Below are 13,102 nucleotides of genomic sequence, written 5' to 3'. Positions count from 1 at the left end.
ACTGCTGGGCGTGGCTGGGCGCAGTGCAGCTCTGGGGTTGGGTGCAGTGCTGCTGGACGTGGCTGGGTGCGGTGCAGCTCTGGGGCTGGGTGCAGTGCTGCTGGGCGTGGCTGGGTGCGGTGCAGCTCTGGGGCTGGGTGTAGTACTGCTGGGCGTGGCTGGGCGCAGTGCAGCTCTGGGGTTGGGTGCAGTGCTGCTGGACGTGGCTGGGTGCGGTGCAGCTCTGGGGCTGGGTGCAGTGCTGCTGGGCGTGGCTGGGTGCGGTGCAGCTCTGGGGCTGGGTGCAGTGCTGCTGGGTGTGGCTGGGTGCGGTGCAGCTCTGGGGCTGGGTGCAGCGCTGCTGGACGTGGCTGGGTGCTGTGCAGCTCTGGGGCTGGGTGCAGTGCTGCTGGGTGTGGCTGGGTGCAGTGCAGCTCTGGGGCTGGGTGCAGTGCTGCTGGACGTGGCTGGGTGCTGTGCAGCTCTGGGGCTGGGTGCAGCGCTGCTGGGCGTGGCTGGGCACAGTGCAGCTCTGGGGTTGGGTGCAGTGCTGCTGGACGTGGCTGGGTGCGGTGCAGCTCTGGGGCTGGGTGCAGTGCTGCTGGGCGTGGCTGGGTGCGGTGCAGCTCTGGGGCTGGGTGCAGTGCTGCTGGGCGTGGCTGGGTGCGGTGCAGCTCTGGGGCTGGGTGCAGTGCTGCTGGGCGTGGCTGGGTGCGGTGCAGCTCTGGGGCTGGGTGCAGTGCTGCTGGACGTGGCTGGGTGCGGTGCAGCTCTGGGGCTGGGTGCAGTGCTGCTGGACGTGGCTGGGCGCAGTGCAGCTCTGGGGCTGGGTGCAGTGCTGCTGGGCGTGGCTGGGTGCTGTGCAGCTCTGGGGCTGGGTGCAGTGCTGCTGGGCGTGGCTGGGTGCGGTGCAGCTCTGGGGCTGGGTGCAGTGCTGCTGGACGTGGCTGGGTGCGGTGCAGCTCTAGGGCTGGGTGCAGCGCTGCTGGGCGTGGCTGGGCGTGGTGCAGCTCTGGGGCTGGGTGCAGCTAGCGTGGCTCTGGCAAGTCAACAGGGGTGGGGTGTAGGGTGTGTGGCTGCAGGATGGTGGGTGTTAAGTTTGGGGGCAACTTGAGGCTGGGGGGGTGCTTAAGCCTGGAGGTACAGGGGGCAGTTTGGGGCTTCAGGGTGTGTGTGTTAAATCTGAGGGAGGTCGGGGGTGACAATCTGGGGCTATTTTGGGTTCCGCCCACAAAATGTAAAAGCTTGTAGTGTGGCACCCCTGAATGAAAAAGGGTTGGACACCCCTGGGCTAGAAACTTAATTTGTATTAAATGAAGGGTACAATTCTCATGTTGTCCGGAAGTGTAGGCTTTAATAAAATTCACAAACATTGTGAGCTATGCAATAAAATTTCCAGTAGAAACTCTGAAATTGTGCCTCAGAAATATACCAAGCATTCTGAAGTTTTCCTTTCAAGTAAGTTAATAGAGTGGGGCCATTAAATTTCCATTACAAACAGGAGCCAGTGTGACACTCTTGTCCAGTTTGTTTTTGGCTGCAGTGTTCTCTGGTGAACAGAGTCTAGGTAAGGTATAATAAGGGAGGAGAGATTTACAGTACTCATTAATTTCACAAATCAATCCATTCTTTCTGTAATGATTAAATCCCTAATTGACTTTTCAAGATTTATCCTCTCTTACTATGGTCCTGCTCTCTCACACACATACAAGTAACCTGTAAACAATGATCTTCATCAGCTGTCTGCGTTTGAAAAAAAGAAATTTACAGCCTAAGCAGAGTCAAAGACATGCAAATTGAAGTTGTATTTATTTCCATGAACATAAATTCAGGATAATCATGGTAAACTATAATTCGTTCCTGATATTTATAGAGCACTTTTTCATCCAAAGATCTCAAACTATCAACTATCATCCAAAGATCTCAAACTATCAACTATCATCCAAAGATCTCAAACTATGGGTCACTTACTTATGTGAAAGAATAGGATTACTCATGAGATAGGTGAAGTGAGCTGGCTCCTGCAAAGATTTAAGCCCAGGCATAACTTTTCACACTGTGAGGAACTCTACAGGGCTTAAAGTTAAGCATGTTCATAAGAAGGCTATGTCTATGCTACAGGCACTAGAATGGCAGGGCATAGTTACTGCACCAGAGCTATGCTACTGGAACCCAATGGGGAATGCATAAGAAGTTTTTTCTGTCCAAGTAGAAACTCCCAAAGATAGGTAGGTTGGTTAATGGAAGAGTTCATTCACTGCCTTAGCTGTGGCTACACCAGGGCTTAGGTCAGCATAGTTATGGCACTCAAGGGAACAGATTGTTCACACCCTGTGAACCAAAGCTGTGTTGGCCTAAGTTTTAAGAGTACATCAGTCCAGAACTCAGTTATTGAAGGACCGGGATCTTAGCCACTGCTGGAGTGGAAGTGTGTAGCAAACATGAACCATAGCTCAGACCAGACAGTGAAAAACAGCATTGCCCAGCCTTTGGCCATTATCTTTGAAGACTCTTGGAGATCGGCAGAGATCCCAGATGACTGGAAAAAGGAAAGTGTAGTGCCCATATTTAAAATAAGAAAGAAGGACAATCCAGGGAACTATAGACCACTCGGCCTTACTTCAATCCCTGGGAAAATAATGGAGGGAATCCTGAAGGAATCCATTCTGGAGCACTTGGAAGACGGGAAAGTGATCAAAAGTAGCCAACATGGATTCACCAAGGACAAATCCTGCCTGACCAATCTGATTAGCTTCTATGACAAGGTAACAGGCTCTGTGGACATGGGGAAGTCAATAGATGTGATATACCTTGACTTTAGTAAAGTCTCCCACAACATTCTTGCCCAGAAGTTAAGGAAGTATGGATGGGATCCATGGACTATAAAAGGGGTAGAAAGATGGCTTGATGGTTGGGCCCAACGGGTAGTGGTCAATGGCTTAATATCTGGATGGTGGTCTGTTTCAAGCGCAGTGCCGCAAGACTTGGTTCTGAGGCTGGTAGTGATCAGCATCTTTATTAATGACCTGGATGAGGGACTAGATTGCACCCTCAGCAAGTTTGCAGATGACACTAAACTAGGGGGAGAGGTAGATACTTTGAAGGGTAGAGAGAAAATCCAGAATGACCTGGGTAAATTGGAGGATTGATCCAAAAGAAATCTGATACAGTTCAAAAAGGAGAAGTTTAGAGTCCTGTGCTTGGGATGGAAGAATACCAAGCATTGTTATAGGTTGGAAACCAACTGGCTAAGCAGCAGTACAGTGGAAAGGGACAGAGGGGTTATGGTGGATGAGAGACTGGATATGAGTAAACAGTGCGCCCTTGTAGCCAAGAAGGCTAATGGCATATTAGGACTCATTAGGAGGAGCATTGGGAGCAGATCTAGGGAAGTGGTTGTTCCCCTCTATTCAGCACTGGTGAGGCCACATCTGGAATATTGTGTCCAATTTTGGGTCCCAATATAAAAATGATGTGGATGTGCTGGAGCAGGTTAGAAGAGGGCAACAAATATGGTTAAGGGGCTGGAGCACATGACCTATGAAGAAAGGCTGAGGGATTTGTGTTTGTTTAGTTTACAGAAGAGACATTCTGTTAGTCTTTAAAGTGCTACATGACTGCTTTTTTGTTTTTATGAGAGATTTGAGCTTATTTAGTTTGCAGAAGGGAAGCCTGAGGGGTGATTAAATAGCAGCTTCAGCTTCCTGAAAGGGAGCTCTAAAGAGGATGGTGAGAAAACTGTTCTAGTGGTGACAGATAGCAGAACAAAGAGCAATGGTCTGAAGTTACAGAAGGAGAGGAGTAGGTTGGATATTAGGAAGAACTATTCTTCTTCGAGTGTCCCCGTGGGTGCTCCACAATAGGTGTCGGGCTTGCCCGGCGCCGCAGATCGGATCTTCCAAGCAGTTTCTGCCGGACTGCGCATGCGCCGGTGCGCACCGCTCCCTTGCGTGCTCCTGGCCATGTGCGCGATCCGGTCCCCGCCAGTTCCTCTTAACCGCCGTCGGCTGCAGACGGAATCCGACTAGGCTAAGGCCAAATAGCGTATTCAACGACTTTATCTGTTTTTCTTTCAAAGTTTTTCAGATACTTAGGCTACTACGAGTTAGCCGGTTGTTATTTTGCAAAAAAAAAAAAAAAAAAAAGAACAAACAACAACAACCAAACTACGAGCGGGACAGCTTCAGCCAGTCCCAGTAACAAGCGCCGGAGGCCAGGAGCTACGGCCATCAGCCCTCCTGCTGAGGCAGGCCATTGGACGGGGAAAACAGCACAAAGAAGGTGCTAAGTACCCACTTAACAAAACTCAAAGACTCACCAACAATGTCCTCTTCAGGCTTTAAAAAATGTGAGTCCTGCCGAGAGGCGATGCCAGTGTCCGATGGGCACAGTCTATGCATAAGGTGCCTGGGGGAGTCCCATGTGGCACAAAAATGCGCCTTCTGTGCTAAATTAACAACCAGAGCACGGAGAGACAGGGAGATGTGCATTAAAATGCTGCTTCTTGATAAGGCCCTCCAGCCAGACGTGCCGGAGCGGCCGCAGCAGGAGGGACTCTCCGGGGCCCTTAAAAGGAAAGCTGCCTCCCTCACTCCATCAGCGCAGAAACGGAGGAAAGTCTCTCCAGCCCGATCCCTGCCGGCAGCAACAGTGAGCGGGACGGGAGGAGCACGCAGCCCCCAGCCGCAGCAACAGCTGATCGGCGGCGGCACGGAGAGCCACGTGGAAACGGCTCAGCCTCCGATGATCAGCCAGCTGCCCTGCACCGCAGGCAGGGCGGCGGCTAAACAAGCGCCGGTACCAGCGGCACCGCAGGCAGCGGCACCAACCCCGACGGAACCGGCGGTGCAGAGCGCGCAGGCACGTAGCCTGCAGGCGCAGGACACCGCACGTGCGGCACCGCCCTCGAGCGTGCCTAGCACGGTGCCGACGGGGCCGGGATCCCCCGCCCCTCAGGGGGCGGAGTCACCTCCTCCAGGGAGGGGGAAGGCTGCACACAAGAGGAGGCATTGCAGCCCCTCTCCGGACAGGGCTGTGGAGCTGCTTTCTCACAGCCCTCCGCTTACGTTGCAGACTCCAACCAGAAGGCAGGGGTCCCCCCTAGCCTACCCGGAGCCCCCTTCTCCATTTTTACAACCAGCCTCGCCATGGCTGGCACCACCTTCACCCTTCCTCGGGTTTGAACCACTGGACTATTATGCGAAGTCGCCCTCTCCAGTGTCTCGACGATCTCCCTCCCCCAGACACAGAGGGTACACACCAAGGGAGTGGTCTAGGTCACCCTCCCAAGAACAGTGCCTATATTGCCATGGTCGCCCCTACCACGCGGGGCATACACACCATCGGCAATCTACTAGGGATAGATCCCCACAAACTATCTCGTACCCCCGAGGGCAATCACGACCGGGGACAGAGCCTCAAGCATCTCAAGGGGGACTGGTCATGGAACCCCGAGATTTTCCCTCGCAAACCTCTAGCGAGAGGGTGTACCATCACCAGCAGGAACCGGAAGGGTCCAGAGAGATGTACCCCAGCGGTTCCTCACTCTCTTCCCCGGACGAGGCTACGGCCCTGGGGGACGTCCATCCTACGGACGATCTCAAACAGTTTCAGGAGCTGTTTAAGAGGGTGGCCTTCACGCAAGGCATCCAGACAGCAGAGGTGCAAGAGAAACACCATAAGCTCCTCAAAAATTTGAGACCTCCGGCCTCTTCCAGAGTAGCAATACCGCTTGATGAAGCGATCTTAGAGTCCGCCACTACGATATGGCAGACCCCTGCAACTATTCCGCCTGTCCAAAAGAGAGCGGATAAGAAATACTTCGTGCCGGCGAAGGGCATGGAGTTCCTGTTTAGCCACCCACAGCCAAACTCCCTGGTGGTGGAGTCCTCGCAACAAAGATCAAAAACATCTCAATTTAAAACAGGGGGAACGGACAAAGATGCCAAGAAGCTAGAGCTGTTCGGCAGAAAGGTCTACTCCTCCTCCACTTTAACGTTGCGAATGGCAAATTACGCAGCGCACTTGGCGAACCATAATTTTGACAACTATTCCAGGTTAACTTCCCTCATGGACTCGCTTCCAGAGGACAAAAAGCCGGTCCTCAAGGCCATAGTGCAAGAAGGCTATGCGGCTGCGAGGATGGGAGTTCAGATTGCTTTGGACGTTGCGGACACGGCAGCACGTTCCACAGCAACCGCAGTGGTAATGCGAAGGGAGTCCTGGCTCCAGACCTCGGGTATACCGAGGGATCTGCAGGCGAAGATAGTTGACCTTCCCTTCGACTCGCAGAAGCTGTTTGCTGAATCAACTGACTCGGTCCTTCATTCCAGTAAAGATTCAAGAGCCACACTCAGGACCCTGGGGATTTACACCCCTCCATACACAAAGAAAAGGTACTACCCTCAGCAAAGGCGGTACCAGTACCAGCAACAGCACCCCCAGTATCACAGGGGTTACGAGCAAGGGCGACATCAACAGCACCAGCAGTACAGAACTCCCAGGCGACGCTCACAACAGAGCCGGGCGTCCTTGGGGCGGGGCCAAAGGCCACAAGTTTGACATACAGATCCAGGGCTGCGCCATCACTACCATGGCACAAGGTCATCCGAAGCAGCTGTTTCACCATCGCCTCCGACCATTCTACGACCAGTGTCAAAGGATCACCACAGACAAATGGGTGCTGGAGATCATAGCCACGGGGTACGCCATCCCCTTCCAGTCGCTCCCACCGTCACGACCTCCACCCAAGCCCCACCTCCAGGAGGCCTCCCAGGTAGCGAGGCTCAGGCAGGAGGTGGACCATCTCATGCTCATAGGGGCGGTGGAAAGAGTGCCGGAGCAACTGCACGGGAAAGGGTTCTACTCCAGGTATTTCCTCACGGAGAAAAAGACAGGAGGATGGAGGCCCATCTTAGACCTTCGCGGCCTCAACAGGTACCTGCGCAAGCAACGTTTTCGGATGACCATGATCGCCTCCATCCTTACTGCTCTGGACGATGGAGACTGGTTCGCAGCCCTCGATTTACAAGACGCGTACTTCCACATAACCATCCATCCGGCTCACCGGCGATTCCTCCGGTTCATGGTAGGCACCGAACACTTCCAATACAAGGTCCTACCGTTTGGCCTCTCCTCGGCCCCCAGAGTCTTCACCAAGACCCTGGCAGTGGTGTCAGCCTACCTGCACAGACAGGGGGTATTTATTTTCCCGTATCTGGACGACTGCCTGCTCAAAGGGGCCTCGAAAGGAGAGGTTCTGCTCATGATACGCGTCACAGCAAACACGTTCTCCTCACTTGGCCTGGTTATCAATCTGGCAAAATCACAAATAGACCCCACACAGGACATAGAGTTCATAGGGGCTCGCATAAACTCGGTTGCAGCGAGAGTATACCGACCAGAGGCTCGCTTTCGAGCCATCGGTTCCCTCGTGCAAGTCATCACCTTCAGCCCTACGGTGCCGGTCTTGACGTGCCTGCAGCTGTTGGGCCACATGGCAGCGGCGACGTTTGTAGTGCAGAACGCCAGGTTACACATGCGCAGCATGCAGCACTGGCTGGCGAGTGTATACAAACCGGCAGTACACACCGTTCACAGGGTGGTGTCGCCCACAGCCGGGGTGCGCAAATCCCTGCAATGGTGGGTAAACCCCAGGAACTTACTAACAGGGGTACCCTTCCACCAGCCGCAAATATCGGTTTTTCTCACTACAGATGCCTCCCTCATAGGGTGGGGAGCGCACATGGGCGAAGAGGTGACTCAAGGACTGTGGTCACCCACGGAACAGTCACTACACATCAACGTACTGGAGCTCAGAGCAGTGTTCAACACCTGCAAACACTTTCGAGACCACATACAAGGCAAAGTCGTCGGGATCAGTACAGACAATACCTCCACCATGTTTTATATAAACAGGCAAGGAGGAGCTCGATCCCGTGCCTTATGCGCGGAAGCAATCCGCTTATGGAACTGGTGCATCGCCCACGATATAATCTTGAAAGCCTCATACTTGCCGGGTGCGCACAACGTGAAGGCAGACCAGCTGAGCAGGCGTTTTGCGCTCACACACGAGTGGCAGATCCGTCCCGATCTGCTACGGTCGATTTTCCACGCATGGGGTTTTCCCCAAATCGATCTGTTTGCCACTCAGCACAACAAGCAGTGCCCACGATTCTGCTCCAGGGCAGGACTGGGATGGGGGTCCCTGGGGGACGCGTTTGCGATCCTGTGGGGGGGCCCCCTGCTTTATGCGTTTCCTCTCACAGTGCTGATCCACAAAGTTTTGCAAAAAGCCAGGAGGGAAAGAGCCCGGATGATCCTGATAGTCCCAACGTGGGATTGCCAACAATGGTTCCCCCTACTCCTGCGCATGTCGGACCGTCCACCGATGCCTCTTCTGGTGGCACCGGATCTGCTCACGCAAGCCCAGGGGTCCATAGTGCATCCGCACCCCCACAGCCTGCGACTGCAAGCGTGGTTAATCCATGGCTCAGCTCCCTAGACAGCACATGCACAGTGGCAGTACAACATGTCCTAGAAAGTAGCAGGAGGACTTCCACTAGGAAGACCTACAAACGAAAATGGACTCTCTTCACGGATTGGTGTTCTACCAAGCAGCTGGCCCCCCTTTCGGTGCCTATACCTACAATTCTAGAGTATTTACTGGACCTCAAGAGAGGAGGACTCTCGCTATCTTCGTTAAAGGTCCACCTTGCCGCCATCTCGGCGTTCAGACATGAGGAGGAAGGGCACACGGTGTTCGCCCACCCTATGGTTACCAGGTTCCTCAAAGGGTTGATAAACCTCTACCCCCCTCGGAAACCGATTCCACCTTCGTGGAACTTGGACCTGGTGCTTACCACACTGATGGGACCACCGTTCGAGCCCTTGGCCATGGTTCCCCTCCGCCTCCTTACAATTAAGACGACCTTTCTTCTCGCAATTACGTCAGCTCGTAGGGTGAGCGAGCTCGCGGCAGTCATGGCAACGCCACCCTGCACTGTGTTTTCCAAGGAGGCGGTAACCATACGGCTGCATCCAGCCTTTGTCCCCAAAGTTTCTTCCGAGTTTCACATCAACGAACCTATTGTTCTACCCTCATTTTATCCAAAACCTCATAACTCCAACGAAGAGGCGCGCCTACACCTCCTGGACGTGAGGAGGGCGCTAGCCTTCTACGTAGACAGGACCAAGTCCTTCCGGAAAACAGATAGACTCCTAGTCTCCCTCGCTCCCAAATCGAAAGGAGAGGGTCTCTCCTCGCAGAGAATCTCAAAGCACATTGTATCCTGCATAAAAATGTGCTATGAGCTCAGAAAGACTCCTTTATCGGCCACTCCCAGGGCTCATTCCACCAGGGCGGTGGCGGCATCAACAGCCTTTTTCAGGGGCGTTGTGTTAAAAGACATTTGCAGAGCGGCAACCTGGTCATCCTACGACACCTTCGCCAAACATTACGCCCTTCACAGGGTATTCCAAGAGGATACCCGTCTCTCTGCAGCGGTCCTCTCGGGGACAAGCTGCACATAATCCGATTACCCACCTCCTATCTTGGGTTACTGCTGGGTAGTCACCTATTGTGGAGCACCCACGGGGACACTCGAAGAAGAAAGAGAAGTTACTCACCGTAGTAACGGTGGTTCTTCGAGATGTGTCCCCGTGGGTGCTCCACTACCCGCCCATCCTCCCCGCTTCGGATCTCTGTTAGTGTTTTGCAGGGGCACCCGAGGCGGTTGGTCGAGGAACTGGCGGGGACCGGATCGTGCACATGGCCAGGAGAGCGCAAGGGAGCGGCGCGCGCCGGCGCATGCGCGGTCCGGCAGAAACTGCTTGGAAGATCCGATCTGCGGCGCCGGGCAAGCCCGTCACCTATTGTGGAGCACCCACGGGGACACATCTCGAAGAACCACCGTTACTACGGTGAGTAACTTCTCTTTTCACCAGGAGGGCGGTGAAGCACTGGAATGCATTGCCTCGAAAGGCGGTGGATTCTCCATCCCTAGAGGTTTTTAAGTCTCGGCTTGACAAGGACCTGGCTGGGATGACTTAAATGGGATTGATTCTGCTTGAAGCAGGGGGCTGGACTAAATAACCTCCTGAGGTCCCTTCCAGCCCTGTGATTCTATGATTCTATGAAAGGAATAAAGAAAGTGAAGCATGCATGTGAATGTCCAAGAAGAGTTCTAAATAGCAGAATACAATTATTTGAGTGGGAATTCCTCCATGACACAAGGCCTAACATCTCTCTCTCTCTTTTTGGACCTCTGTGTTATATAATTGTCTGTCTGTACTGGAAATGCTGTCTCCAGAGCTGAAGAAGTGGATCTGCCCCACTAAAGCTCATCACCTAATAAATTATTTTGTTAATCTTTAAAGTGCTGCATTACTATTGGTTTGCTTTATTTCTATCTCCTGTTAAAGTTAAAGGAGCTATAATTACTATGAGCTGTCCTGGGTTTTACTTCTCTTCCTCTGGAGGACGAAAAATCTGAAAAGCAGGATAATTACGTCAATGAGTGGGTGATATTTACTGATGTAATTGTACCCCTACAAACCCTGACATGGGTATGGTTAGATCAGTATTAAGCTACCATATACTGAAATGTTTACATACTTCACTGAAGTAAGCTGTATGCATCACCTTGTTACTGAAATACCTCCAGCTGGTACAACTTTCTAGTGCACAGAAGGCCTGAAGGCTCATCTATACCTAAAATTGCTACACTGGCACATCTGACCTACTGTGAGTGAACTCCTGTAGCCCTCCAGTGTAGAGCTACTTATGCTGATGAGAGAAATTCTGCTGTGGGCTAGGTACTCCATCTTCCTAAAAAGCAGTAGCTAGGTTAACAGAAGAAATCTTCTGTTGACCTAACACTGGGAGAGTTTCTTCCATCAACCTCCCTCCATGAGGATGGCTAGATAAATCAATCCTAGGCTACGTCTACACGTGCACCCAACTTCGAAATAGCTTATTTCGATGTTGAGACATCGAAATAGACTATTTCGATGAATAACGTCTACACGTCCTCCAGGGCTGGCAACGTCGATGTTCAACTTCGACGTTGCTCAGCCCAACATCGAAATAGGCACAGCGAGGGAACGTCTACACGTCAAAGTAGCACACATCGAAATAAGGGAGCCAGGCACAGCTGCAGACAGGGTCACGGGGCGGACTCAACAGCAAGTCGCTCCCTTAAAGGGCCCCTCCCAGACACACTTTCATTAAACAGTGCAAGATACACAGAGCCAACAACTAGTTGCAGACCCTGTATATGCAGCACGGACCCCCAGCTGCAGCAGCAGCAGCCAGAAGCCCTGGGCTAAGGGCTGCTGCCCACGGTGACCACAGAGCCCCGCAAGGGCTGGAGAGAGAGTATCTCTCAACCCCCCAGCTGATGGCCGCCATGGAGGACCCCGCTATTTCGATGTTGCGGGACGCGGATCGTCTACACGTCCCTACTTCGATGTTGAACGTCGAAGTAGGGCGCTATTCCCATCCGCTCATGGGGTTAGCGACTTCGACGTCTCGCCGCCTAACGTCAATTTCAACTTCGAAATAGCGCCCAACACGTGTAGACGTGACGGGCGCTATTTCGAAGTTACTGCCGCTACTTCGAAGTAGCGTGCACGTGTAGACGCAGCCCTAGAGTGTCAATTCCAGCTATGCAATTGTGATAGCTGGAAATGTGTATTTAGGATTGACTTTCGGGTCTAGTCTAGGTCTTATTCTGGGCTATTTCCCCATGTAGACAAACCTTAAGTCTCTTGAGGATGCAGTAACATTGTATAATGAACATCACAAGCCCTCAACAGCATAGACCTAATTGATGGCTAATGTCAAGTGAGTGTGGTTATCTAATGAATATTCTTTGACTGTTCCATATGTTTATTACACAGATGACGTTATTTTTTGTGTTTTCTCTTTTGTTTTAAGCCTAAATTTACTACATGATCACTGTGAGGAGGTTATTCATTTTGGGCTAATTTCCTTCTTACTGGTTCTTGTAACTTTCAGATCAGATGTTGTTTTTGGATATCTACATTTATTGTAAAGTGCAAAAAACCTTAATGAAATCTAAGTTTTAAAAAACCTTCACTGTTGGATTTGTCTGAGATGGTGCTGCTGATGTTAGAATGAAAAATGCATCTCCTTGTTTTCTCTTCTGAATTGTGTTACATTTGATTTTTAAATGCAGCAACATGGCGAAAGCTGATATCTCTGGAGGGGTTTCAGTACGATTTAGCAGCTCGTTAAAAGCCAACTGCAGTAAGGTGTGCATGGGAGTAGCAAAACAATTAACACCAGGAACCCTTGACTTTGCTGTTGTTGGCTTCTATTATTATGTTGGCTTTTGCTTGGCTTCATGAAACCAGTGTGGTTTCTCAAAGGCACAGATTAAATCTTGAGAGAATTACATGACAATAGTAAACTCATTCATTATTACCTCAGCTCCATCAGTATTAATTAACAGATTTCCATAATGCGCTTGCTTTTTAAATGTTTTACTTCTTAAGAAAGTATTTAATCTTCCTCTCCCTTTTTAATATTTATTTATTACCAGGGACACTATCAATTCACCATATTTCTGTGGAATAGCAGCCTAATAGCAACATAAATGTAAACTCCATTAGCTACATTATAATCATAACCTTTGTATGCTCTACCTAGTTATTTGCCTGAAAGCATAGTGTATCAAGGAAGTATAAGTGGAACATGTTCTGAATATGTCATCTGGTCTCTAGAGAATCATAATACATGCGTCTGCCTGCATAATACAAAAAAGATCTAGCTACTGAAAGATGCACTTGTGCCTGAATTTTAGGAAATTTGGGTTCTGTTCTGGGCTCTGCTACAGATTTCTTCTTTGACACTGGGTAAATGACTTCAGTTTTCTGTACTTCAGTTCCTCCTCAGTAGAACTGGGATAAAAATACTTACTATACAATACCACTGTGTAGAGAGTGTGATTACTATACAGAAAATGATGTGAATCATTACATAAACCTATGCACATGGGCGGTGAATGAAATCCCCAGTCCTGCTCCAGCTGCCCAGGGCCCTGTGGGAGCCAAGTGCCTGTTCTCCACTGGTAAGGCAGGCCACCCCTGCTCCAGGGGG

The sequence above is a fragment of the Carettochelys insculpta genome, chromosome 5, assembly GCF_033958435.1.
Source record: "Carettochelys insculpta isolate YL-2023 chromosome 5, ASM3395843v1, whole genome shotgun sequence".
NCBI classification, from domain to species: domain Eukaryota; kingdom Metazoa; phylum Chordata; order Testudines; family Carettochelyidae; genus Carettochelys; species Carettochelys insculpta.
Note: the sequence above shows the minus strand (reverse complement) of the source record.